This window comes from Notolepis coatsorum (genome assembly GCF_963971535.1).
Source record: "Notolepis coatsorum genome assembly, chromosome: 9".
Classification (NCBI taxonomy): Eukaryota; Metazoa; Chordata; class Actinopteri; order Aulopiformes; family Paralepididae; genus Notolepis; species Notolepis coatsorum.
Window position 1 is genome coordinate 56,573,902 of NC_140173.1, and position 14,503 is coordinate 56,588,404.

A 14,503-nucleotide genomic window follows, 5' to 3' on the forward strand; every position below is an offset into this window, starting at 1 on the left:
ACCTCTCACTATGTGACAAATAGTCCCGACTGGAAGGTTGTACCATTTTGAACAAAGGCAAATATTGCTTAAATAGCTTTGATAAACCAGGTCTTACTGTACCCATTGGTGGGGGCTTGCTTGACTGTTTTGAAACCACTGTTGTGAAACAAATGACATTGAAAAAATGTAAGTGATGTGTACTTTTTCCCCTTCTCAAAATAAAGAACTTCAAGTAAACACAAGTTGTCTGATTATTTTAAGTTTGCTTTTGTGTTTGTGTGTAAAACAATTTCTTTCATTGAATTAACTTAAAGTAAAAGTAAATACAAACTAAATTAACAATATAACTTACATTGTTAATTTAGTTTGTATTTACTTTTTTAAGTTGATTCAATTAAAGAAATTGTAACTACTATTACATTTAAAACATTGTTTGTTTTTCAACCATATCTGTTGACAATATAATTTCTTTATATATTGAAGGCTACATTCTGCTCCCTTTTTCAGCTTCTCTATTTCAAGAAAAAAAAAAGAAAAAAAATCTGTTCTGTGCGCATGCACGTACCCGTGCACGTGGCGTGTTACCAGTTCCCATATTACGACTGCACCACTGTTTGTGTCTGTAGATTGTTGGTGAACAACTAACTTTAGGTTAGTTTAACTTGTCCGTGTCCAGTCCTTTCGATTAGCCCCACCGTTCATTGTAAACAATGATGCATGTAGTTACTGTGTGTTGTTGTAGCCACCGGTTAATTCGCGATTTTTTATTGGTTTGTCATGACAAACCAATTACATAATCCAACATATGTGTAAAGAAACAACATATTCTAGTTAACGGTATATTTTTTATAATGATTCGTTACGGCGAAATCAATACTTCCATTTGTATAAATTGCGTTAAGCAGAGTTTAGTATTCCTGCCCATAAGGCTCTGTTCCTGCCTGGCTGAGGAGCTTGTCACGGCTCATGCGCATGCGCACGCTCGGCCAATCAGAGCAACGCGGAAGGGCTTGTTGCTTGCCGAAAGAATACAAGCATCCCGTCGTTCTTCCCCCCAAGGGCAGCCGGGAGCATACAAGGGCTTCGGCAAGCACCTGTGAACAGACGGTGCAATGCAGCCTTGGCAATACAGCGGTACCCAATCTTTTACAGAACTCTCCCTGAAGATATCATATTGCCTGTGTTTTATAAAAAATTATATTTAAAGTGTGACAGTTGTGAAAAAAAACATGAGGAAAGAACGTTGTTCTCCTTCTGACTCCTGACTGAAGGATTTGAATATTGAAAAGTCTGCAACCATATAGCCTACAACAGTATCTTTGAAATCTAGGTAAAATAATTAACCAATATGCTGTAGGGCACTGGTAGCCTAGTTCAATGGGCTGGCTGTCTAAGTGATGGTGCAGTCTTGTTATTACTGCCGTTTCAAACCCTCTTGATTCTGAACGACTTCAATGGCCATTATGGAAGCAGTAGTCTTGATTATCTTCAGGTTTCTCCATTTTTAGAGGGTAGGGGGATGGCAAGATGTCCATTGTAGGCCATTCCATTTGACCTTTAATGACTACAAATTTGTTTCAATATATTTTTCTATGCAACCGCAGTTTCAATTTGTAGGCCACATTTTTCAGGAAAAAGAAATCCTGTTGCCATGAGTAGCAGTGGGCCAGTCAAATCAAGTTTTTTTTCTAAACAATTGTAAAATATCACCTGTAGATATGACCTCACAGACTGCTTATTACCATCACTAGCTATGGAAGAGCTCGCCGGGCGTGGTGGCGCGTGCCTGTAATCCAAGACACTGGAAGGCAGAGGTTGGCGGTTCGAGTGAGCTAGGTCGTTATCCATAATAATGTAAGTAAGGGATAATGTATAGCTACGAGGTCATTGTCGCAAAATAATTGACCGACACAGAGTTTAAAATACCGAGCCGCCTCGGCGAGGTGTTTTAAACGTCAGTGAAGGTCAATTATTTTGCGACAATGATCGAGTATAGCTATACATTATCCCGCTTATTACATGGCTAACTTACTAACAATATACCTAATTCATTTTACATCGACTCGCAACAGTAACACTGGTTCTGGCTCCGCTGAGTGCTCGTCGCTCCGCCCCCCAGCAGCTTCCCCGGAAGCCGGCAGTTTGCACTGATGTCAGTGGGCTTGATTGCGAACAGCTGCGCACAGCGGTCATTATTGTGGGCTTGATTGCGAACAGCTGCGCACAGCGGTCATTATTGTCCCACAGCGGTCATTATTGTCTGATAACTGACCTCTGACGCGCGCTATTGACCAATCACAAGCAAGCATTTCGGCGAATGTGAAAACGCCATGTAATAATGGTTAATAACATAATGGCAAATCCATACAAAGACTAGTTTTTCATTGTTAAAACCGAGCCAGATGAAAGAAATTGCACCATGGGATGATAAGCTGCACCTGGTGAGGTGCCTGTTTTCTCAACATTGTACCCACGTATTCCACAACTCCATCAGTGTATGTAATGATTGTACCCACGTATTCCACAACTCCATCAGTGTATGTAACGATTGTACCCACGTATTCCACAACTCCATCAGTGTATGTAATGATTGTACCCATGTATTCCACAACTCCATCAGTGTATGTAATGATTGTACCCACGTATTCCACAACTCCATCAGTGATTTGTTTCCTTAGCGTGGCACGTCGGAGACGGGATTCAAACAGGGGACTCTTTGTCTGAAATCATGCAGTTGACATTCAGAGGGATGAGCACAACCGGAGTGCAATGGCTGTTTGCGGACGACTCAGCCCTGCTGGTCTCTGACAAGAACAAGTTACAGGTTGAAAAAGCCCTCAGCTCGGAACTAGGCAAAATCTGCATATGGCTCGCCGACAACAAACTATCATTACACATGGGCAAAACAGAGTCCATTCTCTTCGGTTCAAATAACAAACTCAGCAAGACTGACGACTTCTCGGTTACAGTGGGTGACAATATTGTCACAAGGAAAGATGAAATTACCTACCTGGGTTCCATCCTAGAGGCTAATCTTTCCTGTGACAAAATGGCATCCAATGTAATAAAAAAAGTCAACCAACGAACGCGATTCTTGTACCGGATCTCCTCTCTGGTAAACAAGAATACCCTGAAGACTCTAGCAGGAGCACTCATTCAAGGGTACTACGACTATGCTTGCACCTCATGGTACCAAAGCACCTCAAAGGCACTAAAAAACAAATTACAAACATCTCAAAACAAGCTAGTCAGACTACTACTTGACCTGACTCCTAGAACCCACCTCACCCCTGCCCACTTTGACAACCTAGGATGGCTTAGAGTAGACGACAGAGTACAGCAACTTGCAATGGGCCTGGTCTACAAGATACACTACGCGACCAAGGTACCCATGTACATGTCAAAATACTTCCCAAAGGTCAGTGAATACCACGATCACAACACCAGAGGGAGCTCCACAAATCATGTAAAACCCAGATTCGGCTCAAACAAGGGACTAAACACGTTTCGCAATTATGCCACATCAATGTGGAACGCCCTGCCTAAAGCTGTAAAGGAATGTGAATCACTACCCACCTTCAAAAACACTCTCAAAAAACACCTACGTGAGACTGCAATTCGAAACTGGCCCCTACAAATGTCCTAACCTAGTTGTACAGTAAATGACCAAGTAAGGCTTTGTCAACATTCCAATGTACAGTGTAAAATGTGTGTGTGTCCCCTACCCAACCCCCCCCCCCCCCCCCCCCCCCCCCACCTCCAATGTACAGCCCTCACCCAACCCACCCAACCCCACCCCACCAACCTCCTCCAATGTACAGTTTCTACGCCAAATGTATATACACTCCTTTTCTGGACACTTTTGTATCACAAACAGTACTGTATTTGCAAATCTGATATGTCATAAATGTATAGATGTAGCAGTACTGTCTATCTGTATGTCATGTATGTCATATATGTTATGATGAATTGAAAATGGGGGACCCTGGTGGAAACAAGACGAAAGTCTTTCTCTGGTCTGCATCCCCTTAACAATTGTATGTATTGAGATGTACTGTACTGTACCCATTCTGCAATCTGTTAATAAACTTTTCAATCAATCAATCAATCAAACCCTGGGTGAGGGAGGTGAGATTCATACGCCATCCTGCCCCCTGAGGCCCCCGTGCACCTCCTTGCACCTCCAACAGAGAAGAATGAACAGGGGGCGAAGCAAAGAGGCCAACTTGCAGGGCCCGAGTTCACCCCGAGAAAGAAGTAAATAACTGATTTTTGTCTGGCTCCTCCCCCTTAATTCTTGGGTTCATCTGAGCACTCAAGCACCCTGACCGCGTCAAGGTATCAGTAAGCAGGGGGAAAGAGGTGAAGGGAGAGAGAGAGAGATAGAGATGAAGGGAAAGAAGACAAGAGAGGAACCCAAGATGGACCCGGAACCAGCAATGTGGGCCCCTAAACTTGCACAGTCCAAGGCTGTTTTCGACCAGTAGTAGGTGAACCACCTCCACCCCACACCGCAAGGTGCTCCGAGTGCCCCAGAGACGCGTGGGCACCTCAGTGGCATGGCCGGACTTTATACCGGAGCTTCCGCATGTCCATCCACCTAAGGCACGCCTCTCAGAAGGCCCCAAAGCACCCTACAAGTGCAGAGAGGAACTGGCCTACACAACTCATTAGAAGGCTTTCTGAATTAAATAACTTTTACAATTATAATATTATTGTTAAATCAATTCGGAAGAAAATATACATTTACTTTTGGAGGTGCAGGCAGGAGGAGGTGAGAGAAAATGGGGATACACCTTCTGTCAGACCATATATGGAAAGTTTGATTGATTGTAGCCACGCCCCCTTTGATATGATTTATGTCCCTAAGTCCCGCCCCCTTTTCTGATTGGTCGAGGATTCAAGGAGGCGGGACTTCCGGTTTCGGAGGGGAGGGACATCCGGTTCAGGAAGGGGAGGGGTTTTCAAAATTTTCAAAAAAAATCTAAATAAAATATATATATATTTTTTTTTGTAAGATTGTAAATAAAAGTTTCAGAACAAAGTTTCAGAATAAATGTATGTGGACATAAATAAACATTTCAAATGTGTGTGTGTGTGTGTGTGTGTGTGTGTGTGTGTGTGTGTGTGTGTGTGTGTGTGTGTGTGTGTGTGTGTGTGTGTGTGTGTGTGTGTGTGTGTGATTTAAGAAAATTACAATGTGTGTAGGGGAATTAAGAAAAATACAATGTGTGTATGTGTGTGTGTGTGTGTGTGTATATTTTTGATTCTTGGAGAATGTCACAATCTTTAAGCAATTCTCCTTCACATTTCTTTTTAAGAAAAATACAATGTGTTCAGAAAATGCCTTCTTCCATGCCCATGTGGCCTGCATGGACGAGTTTGTTTAAGCAGAAAATGCCCATGTGGCCTGCATCTCCCCCTCTGTTTCTGTCTCCCTCTCTGTCAAACTGCAGCTTCTCTGTCAAACGGGGACCCCACGCTGTTTCTCAGTAGACTGTTTCTGAAATTCTGAAAGTGACAGCCCCCTTCGCTGTCACAGAAGGAGGTGGGAGAAATGACGTAGCTCATCGAATCAGACAGCCTGAAACTTCTGTCAGACCCCCTGGTGAGTATTGATTTACGAGTTTAGAAGGCGGGAGAAACGAAAGAGATCGGCGAATCAGACATCCTAAAATGTCTGTCAAACGGGGCCACTTTTGTCAGACTTCCTCTTTTTTTCAGGGATGCAGCTTCTGTCAGTGCCAATAGATTTACGACCATGTCTAACTCCCCCTTTTCTGGGGGGGTGAGAGAGTAAGGATTCGTGATCCCTAAGGTGTATGTGTGTGTGTGTGTGTGTGTGTGTGTGTGTGTGTGTGTGTGTGTGTGTGTGTGTGTGTGTGTGTGTGTGTGTGTGTGTGTGTGTGTGTGTGTGTGTGTGTGTGTGTGTGTGTGTTTGATTCTTGGAGAATGTCACTTGTGCTCAGAAAATTACAAAAGTATTGTGTGTAGAATATGGAAGAGTGTGTTTAGACATTTGTGTTCAGAAAATTACAATATGTCTATGTTCAGAAAATACAAATGTGTAAATAAAATATATGGGTGTTACAGATCATGGTTTCCCTTAGTGATCATGGAGGTGTCAAAGTGAAACATGGTCGGTTCTAGGTAGGATGCCAATCTGAAACCCATAATGTTTTTACAGCTGGGGTATAGGCTTGAATGTATCGTTAATACGACATTTTGTTAAACTGTTAAAAGCGGGCAGAGGTGTGAGCACGCCAGATAATCATCCTTGCGAATATCTCTCACGACACAGCATTATTATCTTAGTTATAAATCAAGGTTAATATATCAACAACAACCCAGCTTACAGAGACCAGAGAAGACCTGACTACGGTTGATCTCTCAGAATGTGATCAAAATAGTATTATCTCCATAGATACTGTTAATAAGCTACTGATACGGGTAGGCTTTGTGGGCGTCTGTATAGGCAGTGTTATAGGTATATGTGTGTGTTTATGGGGGGTGTGTGATATTATGCGTGACATAGATGTCGGCGTTGTATAAAAAACTATATATTTAGAAAATCCCCTCTTAGAGCGACCCTAGAACATAATGGCTGACAATATGTCTACACCCGTATTACACACATCAGACAGACTTGCTCGTATTAAAGCATTGCTGCGTGTTATCCATAAAGCACCCTTTTAAAAAGAGTTACAGTGCGTTTATACTTTTAGACAGTAATCATGACCTACTCACCGTACGAACTCTACACTGGATACGAACTGGATTCTGATGAATCCAGCTCACCGCTACTCTACATTCCTCTAACCAGTAATGCCTCCCCCGGGGTGCAGATACCAGCCTGCCTATACAGAATCGCGGAGCCATCAACATCTCAGGGTGAAGCGTCTTCAATTATCTGGAGCGGGGTAATGATGAATACCACCGAAACACCAGATCTGTCATCACAGGAGACCATCGTCGACGTCCTTGCTGCAGAGGCTGGCTACACACCCCCAAATAGCCCCTGGCGATCACACACGCCTGAATCAGGTTATCCGGAAGAAATGCCTGTCGCTGAGAGGAGAAGACTTACAATACTACCTGTAGTGATTGACGAGAGACCCGGCTTCCTCGACCATTTAATGATAGCCAGTATTAAATTAGTTCTGGCCGAAGTACTCATCGAACAATGCTATGGCTGTAGCATACAGCATCCCAGTCAGAAGCAGCACGAATGTCTATTTGAACCATCGCTGTATTACGTTGTCAATGAAGCGGCCTTGTTGACGATGCTATGAAGTGGCCAGCTGACCCCTACAATCAGCGCCCTTCTGGGGCGTCTGAGTCTACCCATCATGTCCCCTCTACGAATGCAGGGGATCTGTGAAGGATTGCTCTTCGAGTTTCAGTAATTTAAGAATAGCGAATGTCTGAAAGAAGTGATTAAGGATATACATTTAGATTACCCCGAGATCGATACTGATGCAGTCTACGACTCTGTACTTGTATTCATGTCCACAGTGCCAAAACTGGCAAAAGTGTATAGAGAATGAAATGTTTTTATGCGTCTGTACAAACAATAAAAAGGTGTGTTTTAAAAAAATATAAATGTTTCCTGTATACTTATTCACTCCTGTATTATAATCCTAGGGGAGAGGTGCTTGAAAATATGGACAGTGTATTAGCTAAAATATATTATGACCCATCAAACCCCGGGTCGTATGGGGGTGTAGAATGCCAGCGAAAGGCTGTGGAGATCTCTACAGGAGGTAGAGTTGGAACGAAAGTTGTCAAAACATGGCTATCAAAACAAGATAGTTATACCCTCCATAAACCTGCTAGAACAAATTTTTATAGAAATAGAGTATTCGTTCCGAGACCTCTTTATCAATTTCAAATTGATTTATGCGATATGCAAAGCTTGGCGCAAGATAACGATGGTTTTAAATATCTGATGACTGTAATTGATGTATTCTGAAAGATGGTATATGTCAGACCGCTAAAAAATTAAACTGGTCTAGTTGTTACAAAGGCATTCGCTAAAGTTTTAGATGAAAGTGGTACACCGGTAAAAATACAAACGGATAAAGGCAAAGAATTTTTTAATAAAAATTTTAAACAGCTGTTAAAAAAACATAACATCCACCACTTTGCTACCGGAAGCAAATTAAAAGCGAGCGTTATCGAACGGCTGAACCGCACATTGAAGGATCGGATGTGGAGATTTTTTACAGCTAAAAATTGTTTTTCGCTATATTGATATGTTGCCGGATATGGTAGAGAATTATAACAAATCGTACCACTCCAGCATTAAAATGAAACCCATAGAGGTTTCTAAAAATAACCTACTACAGGTATTTCAGAACCTGTATGGGTCAACAGCTCTAACTCTTAAAAAAAAAAAAAAAAGATTTAAGTTTGATATCGGTACGGTGGTACGCGTCTCTAAATATAGGGCTGTCTTTGACAAGCGCTATGAACAAACATATACGCATGAGACGTTTATTATAGAGAAACGTTTACCCCGTGTGCCGGTGGTGTATGTGCTGAAAGACCAGGATGGTGAGTGTAACTGAGGGGTACAATTCCCTGACTGTATTACTAGATATGATACTTACTACCACTACCTTTGTACTTAATATTCGGCCACCCAGTACACGGCATAAATATATTATGATGAACACTGTCACGTAGATGAAACGGATCCAACACAAATGTACGAATTAGAAATAGGTCTTTATTTTTACACAGCGATGGTGTGTAGAGCAAGCACTTAATCAAATCAATCACATTTATGAATGGAAATTAGTATGCACTTTTATGGCAAGAGTATTCGTCGGTATATCAATAGAGAATGTCCAATCTCTGAAGGCGCAGGTGGTACATATACGACCTGGAATAGTTTAAGGAATAACAGCAATGATACTTTAATGATTATATACTGGACACACTAGGGGGGGTTAATCCGGTCGCTTGTAAGCCGACAGGAGTAGGAGGGGGGGGGGGGTAGAATCCGGCTGCCTCATCCGGCCAAGGGTATCCCAGGTGAACCCACTGTAGTGCCGTTCAATGCGCCGGCGATCCTTGGACCACAGATGAAAGCAGGTGGACTCTTTGTGGGCCGGCGTTCTCCGGTCCACGGAGGAGAGACATGAAGCGACCTCGTCTTGCAGAGCGTCTCCTCACCTTGCGTCCTCTCCAGGGGGGGGGGGGGTTCCAACACACGGCAGTGTCGGGGGTCTTTATCCATGGAATAATCAAAGTATACAAAGCATAATCCGTGCCTGGGAAGGCGGGCTGTCGTCGGTAGAATAATCCGGTATACAGGTCCACTCGCTCGTCGGCTCTGGGGCTCCTCGGGTGCAGCTTCACGTGGGGTCAACCACCCTGGATAAGCGGCCAGTTCTCTGCCCGAAACGATGGGGTACTGACTACGGTAGTATTCTCACCGCACGAAGCACTATATATTAACAGACTATTATTAGCTTAATAGACTACGTCCAACTCGACGATATAGTGCCAAATATGACTATTCAAATATTAATATACACGATGTCTCAATACCGATGGTAGGCGAACTTGGCCTTACTCCCACACGTGGCGTCGCGGGGAGGCTTTACGTCTGTGACTCTATTGGAGGGTAAGAAACTGGACTGAAAAGGAAGTCCTACTTTAGTAGCGCAGTATATATACGCACTATGAACAAATAGTCCCATTAGTAGCCAGATTCCTACGCGGAACTAGGACTTGTTCGTACATGTGGAGCGGTACGTTTGAACTGGGTCTGAGGGGTATGGCAGCCTGGCACCAAGGTCTCGACCAATAGTAGAATGGAGACTATTATGGGATGTTCAGTAGGCTAGAATGGATATTCAATGCATATTGTACAAGGAATATACAAGGGATATCAGGGAATATTAGAGAATATACAAATACAATTAAATATATATATATAAATAAATATATATATTCGGTTTAATCTGGCCCTTCACAACAGCCACCCCCTGATTGGTCCCAGACCTAATCAGTTAAACAGAGACAGATTAATCGCGTTGTCTATTTACACATAAGGGTTTGCTGTAGGGGTCAGTCAACTTCACAAAGTCATAGGGTTATAGGGTCATGGTCATCATCGATTGTGTCTGGGAGTCGGGGCAGTTCTATGAGCCTCGCCACGGGACGGGTGTAAGTGCGACCCTGGACGAGCACTTCAGCTGCTCGGACCTTGCCGTCGGCACCGGTGATCACTTTGCTTACGCGGCCGGCCGGCCACATAGCTCTGGGCAGTGATTGATCAATAATCATGACGACTGTTCCTTCTGTCAAATTGTCTCTCTGGGCTCGCTGCAGTAGAAGCAATTCTGCTTCCTCGTAGTTAGCTGCTGACATATCAGCGGGGGACTTGCACTCCGGGTGGTACCGCAGGAATGTTCTTTGTTGTGCACTCTCTATGGACGTGCAATCGTCTATGTTAGGGTCGGTGGAGGCTACGGTGCTCAATCCACAGAACACAGACTTCTTATTTTCCACCTCCTCTGGACTTGCTTCCCTCGGGATAGGCATGGGCCACTGTCCTTCCGGGAGTGTTAGGAATGCGGGGCCGTCACTGTAGACATTGCGACGGGTGAGGTCATCCAGGGGCATCCCCCGGGTGATGACGTCAGCTGGGTTCTGTTTTGTATCAACATAGCGCCACTCTGTTTCTCCGGTTAACTCTTCGGTTAAGTCTTGAATCTCGGTGACTCTGACTCCCACGAAGACTTTGTACTTGCATGAGTCCGATTTGATCCAGGCGAGTACCGTCGTGGAATCTGACCACAGGATTGTTCTAGACACCGGTGTGGTGAGCTCACGTTGGATGAGCGTGGCTAGGTGCGCTCCGGCTAGGGCTGCGCAGAGCTCTAGACGTGGGATAGATTGTTGCTTGCGTGGGGCTATTCTCGAGCGGGCGAGGACAAATGCTGTGTAGATCTCTCCCCCCTTCTCTTGGGCCCGCAAGTAGGCTACTGATCCGTATGCGACCTCTGAGGCGTCACTGAAGATGTGTAAGTCCATTTTACATGTCTCTGGCCTCACCGTGGGTGGGAAGTAGCTTCGGCGCATATTAACGCCTGGGAGTGAGTGGAGCTCCATCTCCCACTCTCTCCAGGTGGATGCAAGGTGTGCGGGAATGGGGTCGTCCCAGCCCTGGTCCTTGTCCCACAATGCTCGTACAATCATTTTTGCCCTGGTGGTGTACGGTAGAATACATCCTAGCGGGTCATATTGTCGGGCGAGTGTTGTGTACACACTCCGTCTGGTGGTCGGCGCCGCCGCCGGCCTTCCCTGCTCCGTAGTCAGGGGCTTGTGTCTGTAGTGAAGCGAATCTGTTTTGAATCGCCACACCAATCCCAGGGTCATCTCCTGGGCTTCTCCCGGGATTGTAGCCATCCAGGTCTCGCTGCTGGCTGCCTTGTCCTCGGAGGAGAGGCTGCGCAGTACTTGCGGATCGCTGCTGGCCCACTGCCTGAGATCAAAGCCGCCTTTGATCAATGAGGCGCGGAGTTTAATCAGGAGAGCCTCGGCTTCTTCCTGGGTTGAAAGGCTTTGTAGACAGTTGTCTACGTAGAAGCTGTTCTTTACGCTGTGTCGGACCTCTTCGTCCGCTGCTGGGTCCTCTGCTACATGTTTCTGTAGTGCAAATGTAGCACAGCAGGGACTGCACGTCGTTCCGAAGGGGAGGACTTCCCATTGGTAGATGGCTGGGTGCTCATCTCCTGGCTTCTCTCTCCATAGGAACCGTAACAGGGGCTTGTCCGCCTCTACTAATCTCACCTGCAGGAACATTCCTTTAATGTCCCCGCTGATGGCCACCTTTTCCTGGCGGAAGCGGAGTAGAACGCCGAGTAGGGAGGGGCCGAGTGTGGGACCGGGCAGTAACTCTTTATTCAGATTTTGGGATCCGATCTGGTAGCTGCAGTTAAATACTATGCGGTCTTTACCGTTGTGATGGACCTTGTGGTGAGGCACGTACCACGATTCAGTGGTCTGGTCAGCCTCTTTAATGTCCATCTTTGTGACGTGTCCCGCTGTGATGAGCTTCTCAATCTCAGCGCGGTATACACTCTCTTGGGCGGGGTTCTTGGCTAAGCGCCGCTCCGTGTTCAGCAGGTACCGTTCTGTGGCGTCTGTCTTGGCATGGAAAGTAGGCATTCCTTCTCGCCGCAGGAGTGGCGTGGCGTATCTCAACACGCCGTTGACCGGGACTCTCTTGGTCCCTGTCTCGAGGAGGTGAATGGCGTAAATGTCATCTTTAGAGCGAATGTCTTTCTTTCCGTTCTTAAAGGGCATTTGTTCCAAGGTCCATAGCCGCTCTACGTGTTGCAGGAGTGCAGTTTCTCCCTCTGTGACTCGGGAGTGGAGACATCTAGTGGCTGTACTTCGGTTGAGAGATTTGGCGAGCGGGCCTTGGAGAGTCCATCCCAAACGGGTCTCGACTGCTGCAGGACAGCCTCGGGGTCCGGTATGAACCCGGTCTATCGGGACAATGAGGTCTGCATGGTCGGAGCCTATCAACAGGGTCGGCATAGCATTGTCTATGAGCGGGATCGGTAACTTGCGCAGATGTGCATATTTCTCCATCAGCTTGGCGACGGGGTATGTGTACCGCGACAGTCCTATTTCTTGGCTGGTGAAAGCGTCTGTAATCTGGTACCGTCGCTCAGGCTGGCCGCTTGCTGCGATAGAGAATGAGACATTCTCGCCCTTTATCGTCTTCAAATCTCGTCTTATTGTCCGAATTGTCATTTGGGTTTCGCTTCCCCGCAGCCCTAGCTGGGCCGCAGCGGAGGCGAGCAGCAGGGTCTTCTCTGACCCGTCATCGAGGACGGCGTAAGTGTCCAGGACTTTATTCTGGTAGCTTAGTGTCACACGCACTACTTTTAGGAGTACTCGGGCTCCACTGCTGCTGGCGGGATCGATGTACATGACGCTCGCTTTGCTGCTGGATGGTGCGGGTGAAGGGCGCCGTCTGTTACTGTCGTGAAGTATGTCCAGATGGGCTCCATCGCACTTGGTGCACCTTTTCTTTAAGCGGCATTCGGCTGCCATGTGTGAGCGCGCACAGCGAAAACAGCGCTTGTTGGACTTTATCCATTGACTTGCTTCCTCCGCGTTCAGCTTGGGGAAGGAGTCACATTGCGCTAGCCAGTGTTCTTTCTCACAGTAGGGGCACACTATCTTCCACTTCTCCGTTCTGGAGGGGGTACTGTGGCTCCTGCTGCTCGGTACTGACTCCGATTGGTGCATCACAGTCACCGATCTTCTTCCATCATTTAGTCGTCTGGTTCCTTCTCTGGAGCCAGGGGTGCTCCGTCCGAATGTATCTAGCCGTAGGCTGCTGACTTCTCTCGCCAGGAAGTCTGCTAGATCGAGGAGGTTCGGTTCGGGGCCATTCGGGTCTCGGTGGTCCCTCTGTCGCCTAAAACGCTCCTGTCGAGCGGGCGGCAGCTTCTCCAAGATCCTTTCCACATTTGAGTTGGCGTAAAGTTCATGCCTCCCCTTCTCTCTCTGCGCTCCCAACATCCCTACCAGGGACTGCACTCTGATAGACAGGTCGTCCAGTGCTCGATTGTCTATTGCTGGGGGTAAGCGGTCGATGTGTCGGATCTCCTGGATCACGTAATCCCATATGCGCCCATACCTCTGGTCCAATGCTACCAGCGCTGCTGTGTATGGGGTGGTGGAAGTCGCGTAGGCGAGCGCTATATTATGTGCGCGGGGTACCTTTAAGTGCTTCAGTAGGATGGCGTATTTATGGCGTTCATCCAATACATCCACCAACATGGTCTCCAGACACATGCGGAGTTCTGTATACTGGGCCCGGTTCTCTTGGGTGAAGTCGGGTACCATAGGCGTGCCAATGTATGACGCTGACTGTGGATACATCGGCGAGCGTTGGGGGAGAGGCCTCCTAGGCGAGTCTCCTCCCGCTCCTTGGTATGGGCTGGTACCGGCAGTGTACCATGGCCCGCTTGTCCAGGTGCTGTTCCTCGGTGCGGGTCGTGCGTCGTGCTCACCCGGGTATAGAGTCGGGGGTCTGTAGCGCAGCTCCGCGGGAGTATAGCCTGGGCTGTACCGGACCTCCTGGTCCGGTAGAGTACTGTGCTGTCGTCGGGCGTGGTTCTCCTCCTCTTCCTCTTCGTCTTCAGTTAGGTCATCCAGTGCTTGTAGTCTCTGGTTTAGCCTCTCCACAGGATATGCTGCTCCTTCCCGGTTGCTAGGTCTCGCTTGGACCGGTGGGGGGAGGTGGTCTGTGGGGGGTATAGACCTCGTCTGTTGGTCAAGTTCAGGGTTGTTTACTCGGCTAGGGGATGCCGCCCTGGAGGTGTGTCTAGACGAGTTCCTGGAGCCTCTGGCGGAGGGAGAGGGTGTTGTCCGTCTGATCAGCTGTTCTATTAGTTGCGCTTGCTGTCTGTCGCGCTCTGCGTCCCGTAGAGCACCAGCAGCTGCTCGCTGGCTGTCTGCTCGGTCTCAGGCCACATTCTCT